General features: G+C 39.2%; 1 protein-coding gene across 16 annotated transcripts in view; it reads left to right on the top strand.

Moving 5' to 3' along the window:
- LPAR1 (lysophosphatidic acid receptor 1) overlaps window positions 1-16,998 on the top strand; it is a 352,985-nt gene that overhangs the window by 227,486 nt on the left and 108,501 nt on the right. The gene's annotated exons all lie outside the window — the stretch shown is intronic.

Raw genomic sequence — 16,998 nt, 5'->3', positions numbered from 1 at the left:
CACCTATCATGTACGGGGGACAGTAGAAAATGAGATGTCAGGTCCCTTCTCTCAGGGACCTTTCATTCTATCACACTGTGTTAATAATGGAAGCTCTTTTGAAATGCCTTCAAATATGGAGGATGATCTGATGAGTTATTCTTCAAATTTAGGAATATTTTGTTCAAACTAGTCTGTGTTTTCAGTTCAGTTAGCTTTTCCCTCTTAACCAAGAGGAGAAGGGGGCAGAGTGTGGTAGTCTCATCTTGATTTTAGAAACTTGAAATGCTTTGCTCGGATTTACCTGTTGTCAGGTCTAGAGACAGATGTAGCTGTGTGTTATCTGTAACTCTGACATGCTCCCATTTCATTTTGGATAGTCCTAATTCTGACCCAACTTGGGTTTGAGTTTCTGTATTCAGTTTATGACTTGCTTTGTAGAATAGTGCACATCTAGCATTCATGGGAAGTCAGACCTATTTTGAAGTCAGGCTGTCAGGATACTCTCCTTTGTTAATGCGTCTTACTTGTTTCAGTCAGTCAGGGATATGAACACAGTAGAAAGTGTTTCAACCAGAAGTAGACAGCTGCATTCATTTATAACAATATATGGCTTTTGTAATGATTCAAACAATATAGATGTGTCTGAAGTAAATGTAATAATCTCCCTCTGCCACTCCAACTGCACCCAGCTGATGTAACCCCTTTGTCATCAGTTACATAGCCTTCCATTCTCGCCCTTTTGCTTATACAAACCTACAACGTTTGTTTATATATATTTAGATGTGTGTGGGTATGTTTGTGTATACCCATATATGTACGTGTTTGTCTCTGCACGTGTCTATCTGTGTGCACATGCATTCACTCCTGCCTCCATTCACTTCGGTATTAGAGAGGCTGTTATTGAGGCAGCCACCCTGGGGCAGAAATTTCAAGTCCGAGGAGTCTGTGTAGCTCTTCTTGAATCGGTGCAGCATGATATTACTCAATTCAGAGTTCTTGCCAGAGCGATACGAATGTCTGGCTGTTATGAACGGGGGACAAGAAAACTGTTTCCAGCTGCGTGACAACCAAGAGAACACATATCACTGCGAAGAGGGTTATTTCCGCGAGAACTCTGCTTCATGTGGGTCTCGGGCAAGCGGAGGAGGGGCGTTTTGGAGCACGTGCTTGGCATCTGGGACCCTTTTGTTAGGTGGAAAACAAGGCATCTGTGGAAGGCCTATCAAGCACTTCTGGAGCCAAGAAGATAGGTGGAGTTACTCATTATAGGCAGTGTCATTGTGGGGGTATTAAACGAGGACCCCCTTCGAAGTCGGTAATCAGCAGATGATAAGGATAGAGTGTTCTTGCTAAGGGAGTAACACAGCTGAAACAGAATTGCCTTTTGCTAAGGGGCTGCTTTGCCATCTTGGACTATGATTTGTTGGGCGAGGGATTATTGTCCTGTCAAGAAAATGAGGCATTCATTCTGTACCCAGTATTTATTGTAGCTCCATGGAGAACTGCTTGCTTTACTTTCTGAGTAGACACAGAGACCTAAAGGTTCAAGGGCTAGGGCAGGATGGCTGACTTTTCCAAATTCAGAATCTGTTCTCGAGTCACCTTATCTGAGACCTTGTCCATTCAGTTTCATGCTGCTGAGATCTTTGAGCACTTCTGTGGTCAAGTCCCTGTGCTTGGCTGAGGACACTAAAATAAAAAAAAAAAAAAAAAAACACCAAGAAAGTATGATTCCTACTCTTAAGTAGCTCGTAAACAGAGAGAGCCATGGATACAATGCCTAAGGTCAGGCATGACCTTTCATTTCATGATAAGCAGTTCATGTTGTTCTGTTTTGTTCTATGGGTAGGATTTCAGCAATAAATATTATAAACCGAGGTTTAAACACAGTGCCATCTGAATATTTGAGGATGGAGAGAGGAACTCTGCCTTGGAGTAGAGGAAGGATTTGCAGAGGATTCTGGCCTCAATGGACACGTTGGCTGAGAAACTCATTTTACACAGAAGAGTAATAATTAAGGCAGGCCCAGGCATTGCATGTGAGTGACAGGTCACCATTTGTGGCCGGGTGGTGGTATGCTTTGAGTCAATCTTGAAGGGCCAACCAAAGGGTGTTGGAAACTGTTGGGGACCAAAAAAGAGCACGTTGTTGCCATTAACAGAGAGAAGGGACGTGAGAGTATGAGGATTGTTCCAGCGAGGCGTGTCGGTTTTAGACACGTCTAAAACCAAGTAGGCAGAGATTTTCAGCTGGTAGTTGGAAATTTGAGTTAGAAGCTTAGCTGAGCAGTCAGAGCTTGGCAGTATACAGGAATAATTGTTATGTCCAAGTAAATACCAGTGAAATTTGTGTGATAAGCTGGAGAGATCTTTGGAGGGAGAAGAGTGATATATACTTGGGGTTTTAAAAAAATTATTTACCCCTGGGTTTATTAAGGTATAATTGACAAATAAAATTGTAAGATATTTAAAGTGTACAACGTGATGATTTGCTATACGTACGTATACCCCCACATCGATATGCCAGGTATTTTAACAGGACAACAAGGTGTTTGATTCTTTAAGTTATTTTTCCTTCTAGCAGGTAACTAAAGTGGTTTGTAGGTTATCAGACATTCCCTATGCATCCACTACGGCTTCTCTTGGTAAGGCAGTTCTGGCATGATACAAAGGAGATGGAGTTTCTGCTTGGTGTTCCTTTGGGGTGAATAAAAGCCCCTGAAACAATACATTCCGTCAAGGGAAAAAAAAAATATCTTAAAATAATTGGAAGACTGGTGGTGATTTGGGGGCTCAGAGGAATAGCAAACATAGTTTTAATTTACTGAGGGACTAACAGCAGTGAGTGTCACATACTGTCATTACTACAATAAAAGGCTGAAAAACTACTCAGAAAAACTTTGGAGACCCCAGTAGCCTAAAGACCACACTTTGACAAACTCCAACGGGTTCGTCATGGGAGCTGATAAAATCTGGTCAAGCAAATTTAAACTTTAATTGCCTGATTAAGGTAGAAGGAGGATACAGTGGAACTTTGCTCTTTACCTAATTAAAAAAACTTTTTCCAATTAAAAGTGTATTTCCATATTTTTTTTAGTTTAAATAAATTGAATAAACAGGAGGGGTAGCAGTGCCAAGCGTAGGAGGCATCTGCTCATGCAGTTTACTGTCTCTCCGGGGTCTGCTTCGGCTCATGCCCATGTATGTTATTCCCAGCTGCTGATGGAGCAGAGTAGTTAATTGGATAGCACACGTTTCATGATAAGCAGTTCATGTTGTCCTGTTTTGTTCTATTGGTAGGATTTCAGTTCCCACAATGGCCCAGGGTCAAATCAAGAGTTGTTTCTTTAAAGAAAAAAATGTTATTTTGCCAAAAAGGGAAGAATTTTGCTCTAAACTCTGAACTTCTGAGGGGTACCCTAGACCATTAGTATAAAGAAACATTGTATTTACATCTCTAATAAAGTATATTAGAAGATTACATTATGCAAGCAAAGGCAACCATGGAGAATTAAATCAATGGGGATATCAATAGAAAAATATCATAATAGGGGCTGCCCTGTGGCCCGGTGGTTAGGCTCATGTGCTCTGCTTTGGCGGCTTGGGGTGCGCAGTTTGGATCCTGGGTGCAGACCTGCACATGGCTTGTCAAGCCATGCTGTGATGGCATCCCACATAGAAGAACTAAAATGACTTGCAGCTGGGATATACAACTATGTACTGGGGCTTTGGGGAGAAAAAACAGAGGAAGATTGGTAACCGATGTTACCTCAGGGCCAATCTTCCTCACCAAAAAGCCAAAAAAAAGAAAACAGAGTAGAAATTAAGATAATGCAATTATAATTCAAGAAAAGATAGACTACTCATATGAAGCTAATGTAACAAGAAAGAACAATTGAAAAATAAAGACAAATCCATACATTATAAGAAATAATTAATCACGTTGGATTATCCCAGTTGGGTTGTGCTTGGTTGAAAGCAATAGCAAAACCTATTAACATAGCAACATTTGATTTTTTACTTAACAAAGTCTTAAGGTAGTTGGTCCCAGGGTTGGTTTAGTGGCTCAGCAAGATCTTAAAAATCTAGTTTCTTTCCGTCCTTTAACTCTGCCTTCCTCAGGGTCTTGGATTTCCTCCTCAGGCTCCTCCCCTCACGAACAGCTGCTGCAGCTCTAGATAGCCCATATTTTTTTGACGCTTTCCGAAGTAGGAAGGTAGAGAAAGGGGCGAAATAGGCCTTCTCTCTTTTTTATTAGAGCTAAAATCTTTCCCAGAAATCTTCAACATATTTCTTATATCTCAGAGGTCAGAATAGATCACAGACCTGCCTCTGAAACGCTCACAGGCAAAGGAGAAATATTACATCATTGACTCAGACTCCTTCATGATTCTCCACGTGAGGCCCGGGTCCTACACGAGGACAGAGGTCTGTTATCAACGAGGAATGGGAAATAGCTGTTGGATATTCAACAAGAGCGTCCACTTCAATTATATTTTTTATGGATATGGTTTTCCTTATAACCATCTGAGAATGGAGAGTGTCAACTCTGTTCTATAGCTCTAGAATCCACTTAACGGTTTTGAAGTTATAATCTGAAATAATTTCACTAGTGGCTTTTCTACAAATTGAACTGATTGAAGATAAGTTCATCTTTAATATAACTGCCGTGAGCTAATCTATTACTTGTCCAGGGAAGCTTGCAGAGATGGGCAAAAGGAAAGCATGAACTGGTCAGGAAATTGAGTATTGAAGAAAAATTTGAAAGGTAATGACAAATACCTCTGCTTGTCTCTGGTCTTATGACAATAACCACAAGCACAAACCGGAACACCACATGCAGAGGAAATGATAGGAGGTTAAAGAACACTGTAAGAAATACATTTTCATTATTTCCTGGTCAAAATTCTGAAATTATGTGAGGGACCTTGTGTTAGACAGGGTTCTCGAAGAAACAGAACTAATAAATAGAACTAATTGCTAGTATATATTGTAAGGAACTGGCTCATATGATTATGGCAACTTGCAAGTTCCAAGATCCGTGGGGTGAGTCCACAAGCTGGAGACCCAAGAGAGCCAATGGTGTGGTTTCAGTTTGAGTGCTGGCAGCCTCAAGAATCAGGAAGAGCTGATGTTTCAGTTCAGGTCTGAAGGCAGAAAAAAGCTGATGGCCCAGTTCAAAAGCAGTCAGGCAGGAACAATTCTCTCTTACGTGGGGGAGGGTCAGCTTTTTTGTTCCACTCAGTCCTTCAACTGATTGGACGAGGCCCACTCAGGGAGGGCAAGCTGCTTCACTTAGTCCACCAATTTAAATGTAGTCTCATCCAAAGACACCCTCACAGAAACACCCAGAGCAAGGTTTGGCCAAATATTTGGACACTCTGTGGTCCAGTCAAGTTGACACGTAAAATTAATCATCACAGACCTGGTGAATCTTAAAAAAATATTTATTTCTGCCAACTTTGGAATAACCAGTGTAATTGCACTGAAGGCTAGTGAGTGTCCACACAGTCCTAGAATTTTTGTGTGTGTTATGATGTCTAATTTGTGAAAAGAGCAAAATTAAACACAGTTCTTTGATAGTTTTTCCATCCTCTGCTCTACTTATTGGTATACGTGTTATGTATATTTAGATGGAAAAAAATAAGATTCAGAGGTGAAGAAATCAAAATGGGTCCAATTAGGAAAAACCAGAGGATAGGTGTTTATTCAGTAGTGTGGACCAAGAGGGTAGAGCCTGTTAAATCTCATGATTAGAGCGTAAATCTAAACACAAGTGGAAGTGGTACAAAAGCTAAGGGTACCCTTACCATTCAGAAAAAGCAAGATAGTGTTCATGCAGGTGGCAGACTAAATTCTGCTGGTGTGTTGTTAAAAAAATGTGTTTCCATTTCAGATAATTATACTGGCATGCCTTCTTGCATGTAAGATAGAATAGATAAATCTATTCTTAACCTTTTTCTTTCTAGGCCGTTATGATGCTTTAAAATTATACTCATTTCCATTTGACAGTAAAAACAGTATATGCTCATTTTAGGATCGGGAACGTACGAGAGACTCATCTGTAGTTCATCATTTGAGAATGACTTCCTTAATCCCATTTTGAGATACTTTCTTACAGTTTTAAAATATTTGATCTTACTGAATATTTAATGGCATTGTGCTTTGTATTATAAGTACACGTGCCATTAAAATCTTGCATTTTTAATTTCTAACGGCTACATAATAGTCACAGTATTTAATATGTGTCATGTTTAATTGCTCCCTATCTCTGCTTGCTTCTTTTCTGTCTCTTTTATAAATCTCTGCTTCTCAGTCCATGTTTAGGTGACGATGTTCCCAGAGTCCTGTCCTTACTGTAAATAATCTCCGTGTGTGAACTTATCTACACGGTGCCCTGTGGTTTCTAGGCCTTTGCCATTGACTGTCCCCTCTGCCTGGAATGGTCTGTTCCCAGATATCCTTATGCTTCCTGTCATCATTTTCACGTCTTAACTCAAATGTCGCCTTCTTAGGAAAGGCTTCTCTAATTACTACATTTAAAATTGCATGACCCTTCCCATTCGTCTGGCTTGCCTAGTATTTTCTTCTCCATTTATCTTCTTTTGACTTCTTAGATGAGGGAAATTTTTTTTAATTCCTGTTTTATTTACTGCTGTTTTCCAAGTATTTAGTACAATACCTTGCACATGGTAGAACTCAAAGTTTTTGAATAGAAAAATCAACATCTTTACCATCTACTGAGCATGTTATAGGAAATAAGATACAGTCTTGACTGTGAGATTTGCAGTGTAGTGAAGGAGACAGCCTCTGAACAAGGAACTCTGAGTAATTCCGGTCCCTGATGGAATTAGGGAGAACAGCGGAGTGGGCTTGCGGAGTGTAATGGGGAGACTAACCTTGTCTGAGAGGGTGAGGAAGATTTCTCTGAGAACGTGGCATTTACACTGAGACTGAAAGATGAGTTGACCCAGTTAAGTGAAGCTGGGAGGTGAGGATGGAAGAGGTGAGGCAGATGCTGATGAAGAATAGAAGGGCTGATTTGATGGGGAAAAACCAAGAAAATAGACAAAACTCTTGTTCTCACTTCTTCAGTTGAAATTAGCTCATTTGTTTTAAATGATGAAATTAGGTAAGGGTAGAAATGTATCAACTTTGGCATTTTTGATGTATAAGACTTTGTTTTTAATAACTTTGAAATAATTTTTATTTTGAGTCAGTCATTATTGAGGGAGAAGGAATTTTTAGTCTGAAGGTAGCAATTTTTAAAAACAACTAGCTTAAATTCTGTGTTTCATGCTGATGCAAATCACTGTAAAGATCTAAAACAATGCAAAGAAAGTAAACATTCTTGTTACCACCTGACCTTTTTGAGAATACTACTAGTGGTTCAATATGAGTTGGCTAAATATTACTTTATGGACACTTTTGCATAAATAATTGTTCTTTTGTTTTTCTTTTTTTGGGAGGAAGATTGGCCCTAAGCTAACATCGTTAACATCTGTGCCAGTCTTCCTCTATTTTATGTGGGATACTGCCACAGCATGGCTTGATGAGTGGTGTGTAGGTCCGTGCCTGGGATCCAAACCTGCGAACCCTGGGCACTGAAGTGACGTGCATGAACTTAACCACTATACCACTGGGCCAGCCCCAGTAATTGGCTTTATTGTGGTGACCAAGTGAGGTTTGTACAATATTTACTTCTTGTTGATTAAGGGTTTCTGTGTCCTGAGCTTGAAAAGAGCATGATTTTCTATAGGTGACAAGTACAGATATGTTTATTAATTCAGCCACTATAATAATATCATTCACATCCTCTGTGTCCTGATTCTGTACTTGAGCTGTCATAGACTGATAATGGTCCTTTAGTGTCTCTCTAGAAATGGGCCTTTGTCAGTTTCTTTATAGCAATGTCCATGTGTTAATATTAAATACATAAATGTTCCTGTTAGGCCTTTTGTATGCATTTATCAGTGTAAAATAACCCTCTATGCATTTGGAACTACAGTCACTTTTTTCTTGATATTAGTTTTGCCAATCTTATTTTCTTTTTTATCTTCATCTGAAATGACTTCATTCATCCTTCTGATTTTAAACTTCTGGTATCATTTTGTTTCATATATTTTTGCTTGAAAGCAACATTTAATTGGGTTTTGTTTTAACATACTCCTTAAGAGCAAACTTATTACTTTAACGTTTATTGTTATGACCAATATGTTTGATCTTAATTCTTAAGTTTTCTGTTTGTTATGGAAGGTACTAGAACCTTGTGTCAAAAGCACTGGCTTATCTCCTTCCATCAGTGTTTAGCTGCATGGTCTTAGATAAATGACATAATGTCTCTGAGCCTACAGTTCTTTATTTGTAAAGAAACGACACACATAAATCCTCAGTTGATGCTTTTAAAATGCATCAATGTTACACTGACCATATTGGCTGCCATTGTTGATAGGTTGAGTCATGAAATTGTTGGTATTTGATTGCTTTTGACCTATAAAACTGGCAATTTTGTATGATTCAATTTAATGTTATGATTCCTGGCCTTTTCCTTTTCTTTTTCTATGTATTGTTATTTTCATATGTCTGTAGTATTTTGAAATGGCCAATTCTAGTTTTCTTTTGCTGGTAAATGTCTTTGTTTTCCAAATACCAATTAATAAAACTATGTTTCTCTGATTCCCAAAGTCAAAGAGCTAAATAACTTTGGCTCTCACTCCTCTGAAAAACAAAGGATTTCTATGCCTTTATTTCTCTTGCCTTCTTGCCCTTTCTCAATTTCCATTATATATATATTTCAGCTTGTAACTTAAACTTTAAGTGTAGACTTGAGATTTTTGTATTCTATTTTGTAATAAAATCTGCAGCAATATTTTGTATGTGTCTATAACTAGTTTTGATCATCATTAGCTCTTGGGGCCATTTAGGCTCCTTGCTTTGGCTGACTTAGAGGTGCCTCCCCTGTAGCTAAGAGATGGTCATATATATCTGGCCAATTGCATCTTCTGCATCCCTGAGTTCGACTCGGGATTTTTCCTATGTTCATCAGAGCATCTGTCTTGTTGAAGTTCAAAAGGTACAGTGGACATCTTTCAGATTCATGTGGCCCAACAATGTGCTTGTTATCCATCCCTCACAGAATGTAGTTAGTGGAAATAATGCCTTAATTTTGGCTCCCCCCCTCTTTCTAGTACTATTGCCAATTTTTGCTGTTTTGTGTACCTTCTTGAGCATTTTAATGGAAAATTGGGAGAAGTTGTATTGGGAGATCTAGTTCCATGTCTTTCAAACTTTTTTGACCATGACCTGTCAATCGAAATGGTCATATAAGTAAAATGACAGTTTCATACAGTTTCCTACATATGGTAAACTCTATTTTTTTCCTATTCTTTTATGGTCTGTTCATTTTCATTAAAAGAAAAAGTGCTGGTCATAACTCAAAAGTTTTGAAAACAGTGATCTGGTCATGAACTACACAGTTCAAGAAACACTGATCTAGTCTGTTGCTGTTCTATGCGGAATTAGGATCATTCATTATTCAACATGTCTTTATTACGTACAGTACCAGTTTCTGTGCTCTTATCTGGGAGAGAGTGGTGAATGAAGGAGTTGTCATCACTGGAGGCATGAAGCATGGGGTCTAGTGGGAAGAAGGATATTGACCAAATGATCAGCCAAATATATGCAGTACATGCAAAACGTGATAAATGCTACACAGGGAAAGAACAAGGAGTTTCAAAAGAGATTAAATGGAGAAACTCATCTGACTTGGAGGGAGTCAGGATTTCCTTAGGAAAGTGACATTTGATTAGATCTGGAGAATGAGAAGGGGTTAACTCTGTGAAGGGCCTAGGTGGGGTATGTGCATGTGGGATTGTACAGTCATGGAAGAATTGAGTAACGGAAGCAAAATAGAGGACTGGAAGTGAATGACACATGGAAGGCAGTCCTTTTTGTTTGATGAATTGGCATTTTTTGTGATACTTAGTGGGGCTTCCTGTTTGTGGCTTTTTTTTTACTTGACAAAAAAATAGGAATAGAAAGGATATTTTGGGGGAAGTGAGTGTAGGTATGTGTTGAAGCAGTTTTGTATTATACCAGTTTTGTGTATTGCTAAATAATAATAGTGTTTATTGAAGGCTTGCTCTGCGTTAGGAGCTGTACAGAGGTCTGCGTGGATGTGTAGAAGTAGTTTTGGTTGGATTAAAAATACTCTTATATAGTGTAGTTACCAATTTGGTAATTATGCATAATTTGCAAGAAAATAGAACGCTGAAGTTAAGTTTTGGTAAGTGAGGACCAGATGATTGGGTGATTATTTCATAGCTTCCCAGTGATTTTTTTAAAATAATGGTTTGGAATTATTGCTGTGCTAGGATTTTTATTTTTTATTTGCTTATTTTGGCATGGTAGGTTTTCATTCCCACCTCGCTCCACTTTTTTAAAAAAGCTGTGTGAAGAGTTTTAAAAATGATATTTTAAATTGGAAATCCGTAAAGACTCAGTGAGACATGAGACTAATGTTTGAGTCTAATGAGACCATGATGAAATTAGTTTGAGATGAATGAGGGTGCCCGTTTTCCCACTACTGTCCATGGGGCCTTTGACAGTACCCAACCCTTCCAGGCCTTCAGGTCTTTGTCTTAAAATAGAGGACTTGGAATCAATTGAGTGCACAAATCATTCTCCTCATCATATTATTCAGTGACTCTATGCTTTTATTTTCAACTGTGCTCTGGCTTTTTAATCTTCAAAGAAATGATGATCTCATGCCATTGAGCTAATTTAGACTGACAAGCTCAAGTTGAAGCTCAACGTGGGAGGACTCCAAGTATCTGCATCTTCATGTGTATCGTAAAGTAAGGCTCAGGTGACACAAACATCTTCGCATTGGGCAACATCGCTAATGCTTCTGCTGGAAACATGGGCGAGTAGGCAAAGGTTAGGACTTTCCTGTGCTTAAGACTTTAACATCATAATTTGTAGTTTGCCCACACCTGAAATTAAATTTTTCAACCTTTCAAATTCAGTGAAATTGAAAAAATCATTAGCTTTATATGCTGGATGCTTGCTTTGGGGAAAATGTGCAATATCTTAGTTGTTACATATAATCACATTTTATAAAAACCCATTGAACAGTGAGTGATGTTATTTCAGAGATTTAAAGGGCTAAGGAATCATATAGAGGACAAATTCAGTTTCAATGACTTTTCCAAGTTTAAGGAATATTTGATAAGGAATGGGTTTTATGTGGAAGGGAATGAAAGGTACTTGGCAACTTAGCTTTTCTTACCAGGGTATGAAATCAGTTGATTCAAATACATTGTTTTTTGTAATTTCACAACTGTCTGTCAAGTACACTTATTATAATATAAGTACTTTATTACATTTGTTCTTATTTTTGTGGAAAATATATTTGAGGAAAAAAGGATAAGATGCATGCTTTTTCTGTTAGTCTGAGCTGTAGCTAATTCCTCATTTGTAATAAATATTTATTCAGGAAGTCCAGGTAACTGTGGGTATTTTACTTAGTGTGTTTTGGTGTTGATTCATCAGTTTACTTTCCTTTGTTTGCTGTTGAATATCTTCTCCTTAAGCTGATACTGTATGGAAACCCAGCCATGACCTCATGCTCCTGATTTGGGACAAGGCAGAGGCAGGTTGCACAGGCAGTGTTTGGGATCAGGCTGGGCAGAGGTCCAGGCAGGTAATAGGCACAGATATTGCTCAAGGATAATATCAGAAATAGGTTGGATCAGAAGGGGTTGGAGTCATGGGGTTAGCTTAGGTTCAAGGCAGACAAAGCCAGGAAGAGGCACAGAGTGTTCTGATGCGTGCCTAGTGTGCTAAGGAAAGGCATTCTGGATGGCCCTAAGAGAAGTTGTGTAGATGAAAATCTAAAGCTCCCTGGGGAAATTTTACTTTCAGAGTTGGGGACATCAGTTGAACTTCTTTGCTTGTTCAAGGGAACCTCAGCGCTCAAACAGGGCTTTGTCAGCATGACCTTGGGAAGCACAGCCCAGCAGCTCTTTCAGCATTGGCCACCTCAAAGTGGAGGCCCATGAATCACAAATCCTTAGCTGATTCAGGCATTAGGGACTTTGTTGAATACATTTTCTAGAGGCAAGAATCAGTCCAGGTTTTGTGTCTAAAATATATTATTTCTGCAAGAGATTTACTGTAAAACATATTTAACATTCTATTAATTTGGGGGAAAAAGTATTAACTCTGGTCAGTAGGTGTTATGACAGAGGTTCGTGGACAATTTTGGGTTTATTTTCATACAGGGAGAATGCGCAGAATCATTTACTTACCTGAGTCCCTTCCTTTTTCCTTCTTCATCCTATTTTGATGGCGAAATAACTCAGTGGGTAAAAATTTTTCAGTAAACACATCTTAAAGTATTTAAAACTGTTCAACTCACTTAAAAATATTTGTTTTTATATAAAACACTGCTTAGAATAGTCTTAAAAATGTTTTTATGATTATTTTTGAAACCACATTATGGCAATATTTAAATAAACAAACCCACTCATATTTGCAGTTTTCTAATGTAATATATTTTTCATTTAGTCCTGTTAGTTTTATGGCCTATATCCATTATGGTCTGTTTTATGGTCTATGTCTACGTAGAGGTAACAAATGTGTTTTTGTTTCTATTGATCATTTTCTATCTGCTGTTGTATGTGACAGTATGGTCTGAATCATTATATTTTTAACAGCCTGATTTATTTCTAATTTCTTTGCTATTTTAGAAAACACTGCACCCAATAGCTTTCTACATAATTTTCTGAGACTGAGTGGGATCACTAATTTGAGAGTAATATCATATTGTTTCCAAGTAGATTAAAAAAGATTAAAAAGCCTTTTTAAATTACAAAAGCAATGTGTTGTCATTGTAGAAAACAAAGAAAAATATAAAGAAGAAGAAAAAAGTAGCTATAATCCCCACCTAGAGATATTGCCATTGTCAACTTTATGGGTTATTTCCTTCTGATATTTTTTCTGTACATTTTATACGATTGAAATCCTACTGGGTACAATGAGCATCCTGTCCTTTGTCTTGATAGGATATCATAACTAGTGGTGACCTGAATTCCAGTCTTCACATCTTCATGTGTGAGGCTTTTTCTGCATTTCAGGTGATATTTTTAGGGTAGATTCCCAGTTACAGAATTTACTGCCTCAAGAGGTAGGGATGACATTTTTTTTTCCTGAGGAAGATTAGCCCTGAACTAACATCTGTGTCAGTCTTCCTCCACTTTATATGTGGGTTGCCACCACAGCATGGCTGATGAGTGGTGCCAGTCTGTGCCCGGGATCCGAACCCATGAACTTGGGCCACCGAAGTGGAGCATGCTGAACTTAACCACTATACCACCAGGCTGGCCCCTGGGATGATTTTTATGCCTAGTGGTGAGGAATTATTAAATCGATTTCCAAAACAATGATAACATGGCATATTCCTACAAGCAGAATTTGAGAAAAATTTAAAGGTGGAAATTTGTATGAAAATATGGATTTGTAGAACCTGGGGAATGATTAGAGCAATGGGAAGCTTTAATAATAGTCAGTCTGATGACACTGAGTGGAACTGACCCCACCTCACTCGTGGGTGTGCGTCTCCCCACTGTGGCGAGATCCTTTACTCCTCCACAGTTTCATGTTTTAACAGAGAACATCTTCTTCAGGCTTCCCTTGGTCCTGTACCCTTGGAGTGTGCAGACTTTAATATACCATAAAATATTTTGGTTTTAACTGCATTCACTGTATCTACTGATTATGGAATATTCCTGGTTAATAGGCTTCTGTGAAGGAACTGGTTAACTACTAGAAAATGGAACAAGTACTCTAAAAATGGATAGCAAAGAATTAAAAACGTTTATACCTGTACTTGTTTAGTGTGTGTTCCTCATTTCAGTCCCCGTAAGCTTTATTTTCTTCCAGATGATGTTGGTATTGAGGCCAGGGACCACTTTTGCTCTTTTGGGAAAATTAAGTTAGCTTCCTTAAGAGGTAATTTACCATTTCATCTGTAACTGGAAGTAATCACATGTAATATAATTCAATTTGACATTCAATTAATGATCACTTATTAGACTTCTGGAGATACAAAGATAAGTAATATGGAGGCCTTGTCTTCAGAAACCTCACAAACAGTAGAGGTGGGAAGTAAGTGAAAATACTGTGCGATGAATACAATGCTGGAAGTTCGTTACTTATATATTTCCCTACTGAAAATAAATTTAATAAGCAGAGGAAGGAAATGCAGGAAGAGAGAGTGTGAGCTTAAGCAGAGACCAAGACTGAGGGTCCCCCACATATATCACTGTCCTTTCTAGGAGTTGACACAAAGAGGGGCCACAATCTGCTGTATGATCCAGACAGCCTATGAGGATAAGAACTGAACAAGGGGCACAACTCTTTATGGTTCTTGGAGGAGAGAGGATTTTTATCTATGTTTCTTTAAACATTAGATATGCTCATGTAAGTAGCAATGTCTCCAGACACAATCTTTACAATGAATGTAACAGTGACGTTAAAAAAAAATTAATGTAGCTCGATATAGGTCAATGGCATAATGCCAAAGCTTATCTCAGAAAAGCAATTCTGTGAGAGCCAAAGCAAGACAGTGTGGACAAGTAGCTCTTTGCTGGCATGGCTCTGTTCAAGGATAGACATTCCACTTTCCTTGTGGAATGATGGGCTAGATACATTTCAGGATATTGCCTATGATGGTTATTTCACGCAAAAGACTGTTTTTGGAAAGTACTGAGTAGCAGGGAGCTCAAGGTTTTACAACTCACCACTGTGTCCTTTCCTTGTAGTTAAGTATGGATCTGTGTGCTTTTAGTGTCAGCCCCACAGAGGGTAGCATGAACAAGGATCAGCCTAGGACCACAGGTATTTGTCCTGTAGTCTTCTTACTTCAAGGAGTAGGAGGAGGAGAAATGAAGGCCCTGACATTTTATATCTTTGGCCGGAGTTTACAAAACTGGCGGTCTGTGTGCTAAATGAATTTGGCCCTATATGCATTGTATTTATTCAGTACAAGGTTTTGAAAGGTGACGTAGCTAGGGAGGCGTTATGATTGGTCCTAGTGCAAGCGTAGTTTCTGTATCATGCAAATTTAAGATCTGTTTTCACTAGGTGCTTTATTATTTATGATACCCGGTTGGTCACTGTGGGTATTTGTGTTTTGACGCCTACTCAAGTATGAGTGACAGTATAATGTGAAGTATGTATAGATTTCAGAGGCAGCATAGAACAGGTGGGGATTATAGGAATTAATCTGGGTGGGGAGGAGGGTGATAAAGGGCCTCATGAGAGGTATTCTGAGGCTGGGACTGTAAGGATGAAGTAGATGTTGGCCAGGCATAGAGTTTGGATAAGGGAGGATATTCCAGGAAGAGCCAAGCGCATGTGCAAAGACAGTTGCATGGATCAGCAGTATGTGTTAGGGGAGTTCTGAGTAGATCCTAAGTGCTGGAGCTTGCTGAGGAAGGTATAGCTGATGCAGGAAGTAGCTGGAAGACTCAGAATGCTGTGCTCGAGGAGGTTGGACTTAAGGCAATGGGGAACCCTGGAACGCTTAAAACAGAGATTGGCATGCTAGCTTTCTGTTTCAGGAAGGTGATTCTCCAAACAGCCAAGAGAAATGGTGGTAGGTGGAAAGGAAAGGGAATATCCTAGGGGAGATAATTAAGGCCTGAATTAAGGCCGTGATAGCAGGTTTGGAAGGAAGGAGGCAGATGTGAAAGATATTCAGGAGGAAGAACTGACACGAGTTAGTGATTGAGCAGACATGGTAGGCGAGAGAGAGGGAGGAATAATGGTGAATGACGGCGATTCCACTGACTAAGAGGAAGAAGTAGGAGAGAGTAAGGAGGGCATGGGGGTGTATGAGTTTGCTAGGTCTGCTGTGACAAAGTGCCACAGACTGGGTGGCTTAAACATGGAAAATTTTCTCGCAATTGCAGAGGCCAGAAGTCCCAAATCGAGGTGTTAGTGGGGTTAACTTGTTTTGAGGCATCTCTTCTTGGCTCATAGATGGTCATCTCCCTGTGTCTTCACATGATCCTTCCTCTGTCTGTGTGTGCATGTCCGTGTCCAGATTTCCTCCTTTTGTAAGGACACTAGTCATATTGGATCAGGACCCACCCTAATGGCCTCATTTTAACTTAATTTCCTCTTTAAAGACCCTATGTCCAAATAAGGTCAGATTTTGAGATACTAAGGTTTAGGACTTCAGCATACGAATCTTTGGTGGACACAGTTCAGCACAGAAAGAATGGATGCTGAGTGTAGTTTGGTACATGTTGAGTTTGAGGTGCCAATGGATATGCAAGGGGGCAGTGGTGGTTCTAGAATGCATTTAGATATGTGAGAACGCAGATCAGAAAAGAGCTTCAGATTTGATAGTTAAAACCATGGGAGTGGATAAAGTGGTCTTGACTTATTTTAAGAATCACCTGGGCAATCTTTTAAAATATATGCAAGGGCCCCACTTCAGATCAATTGACCCAGTCTTTGGGAGACATGCCAGGACAGACACCTAGTGATTCTCATCTGCATCAAAGTTTGAGAGAATGGTCTAGGGTGAGTGTGGTGGGTGAGCCAGAGAAGATATATGAAAGAATGGCCCAGATCATTCAAATGATGAGTGGTGGGGGAGAGAAGAAGGAGGAAGACAGAACTTAGAGAGTCTTCTTGCCTGATGTGCGCTCATTTCTCCATGATGAATGTGAAAATTATGGAGCTTATATGAGAGGATTAAAGGCTTAGAAGTGATACCATGAGAAATGGAAGAGAATAGAGAGCAATGACAGCATTAATGGCTGCTGTTGCAGGCTCTGCCAAGATTAGAATACATCGATTAGTAGTGACGTCTTCATCTCGTCCTTACGTTTTCTCCTTGGGGTCTCTGGAGGCTGTGAAAGGGGGCAGAACAGCAGTTTGGAGTTTAATCAGAATTGGGATGTTAATGAGCAGAAAGAAGTGTAGTAGGTGGCAGCCTGG

This window comes from Equus caballus, chromosome 25 (genome assembly GCF_041296265.1).
Source record: "Equus caballus isolate H_3958 breed thoroughbred chromosome 25, TB-T2T, whole genome shotgun sequence".
In the NCBI taxonomy this organism is placed as follows: domain Eukaryota; kingdom Metazoa; phylum Chordata; class Mammalia; order Perissodactyla; family Equidae; genus Equus; species Equus caballus.
Note: the sequence above shows the minus strand (reverse complement) of the source record. Positions and strands in the feature narration are given on the sequence as shown.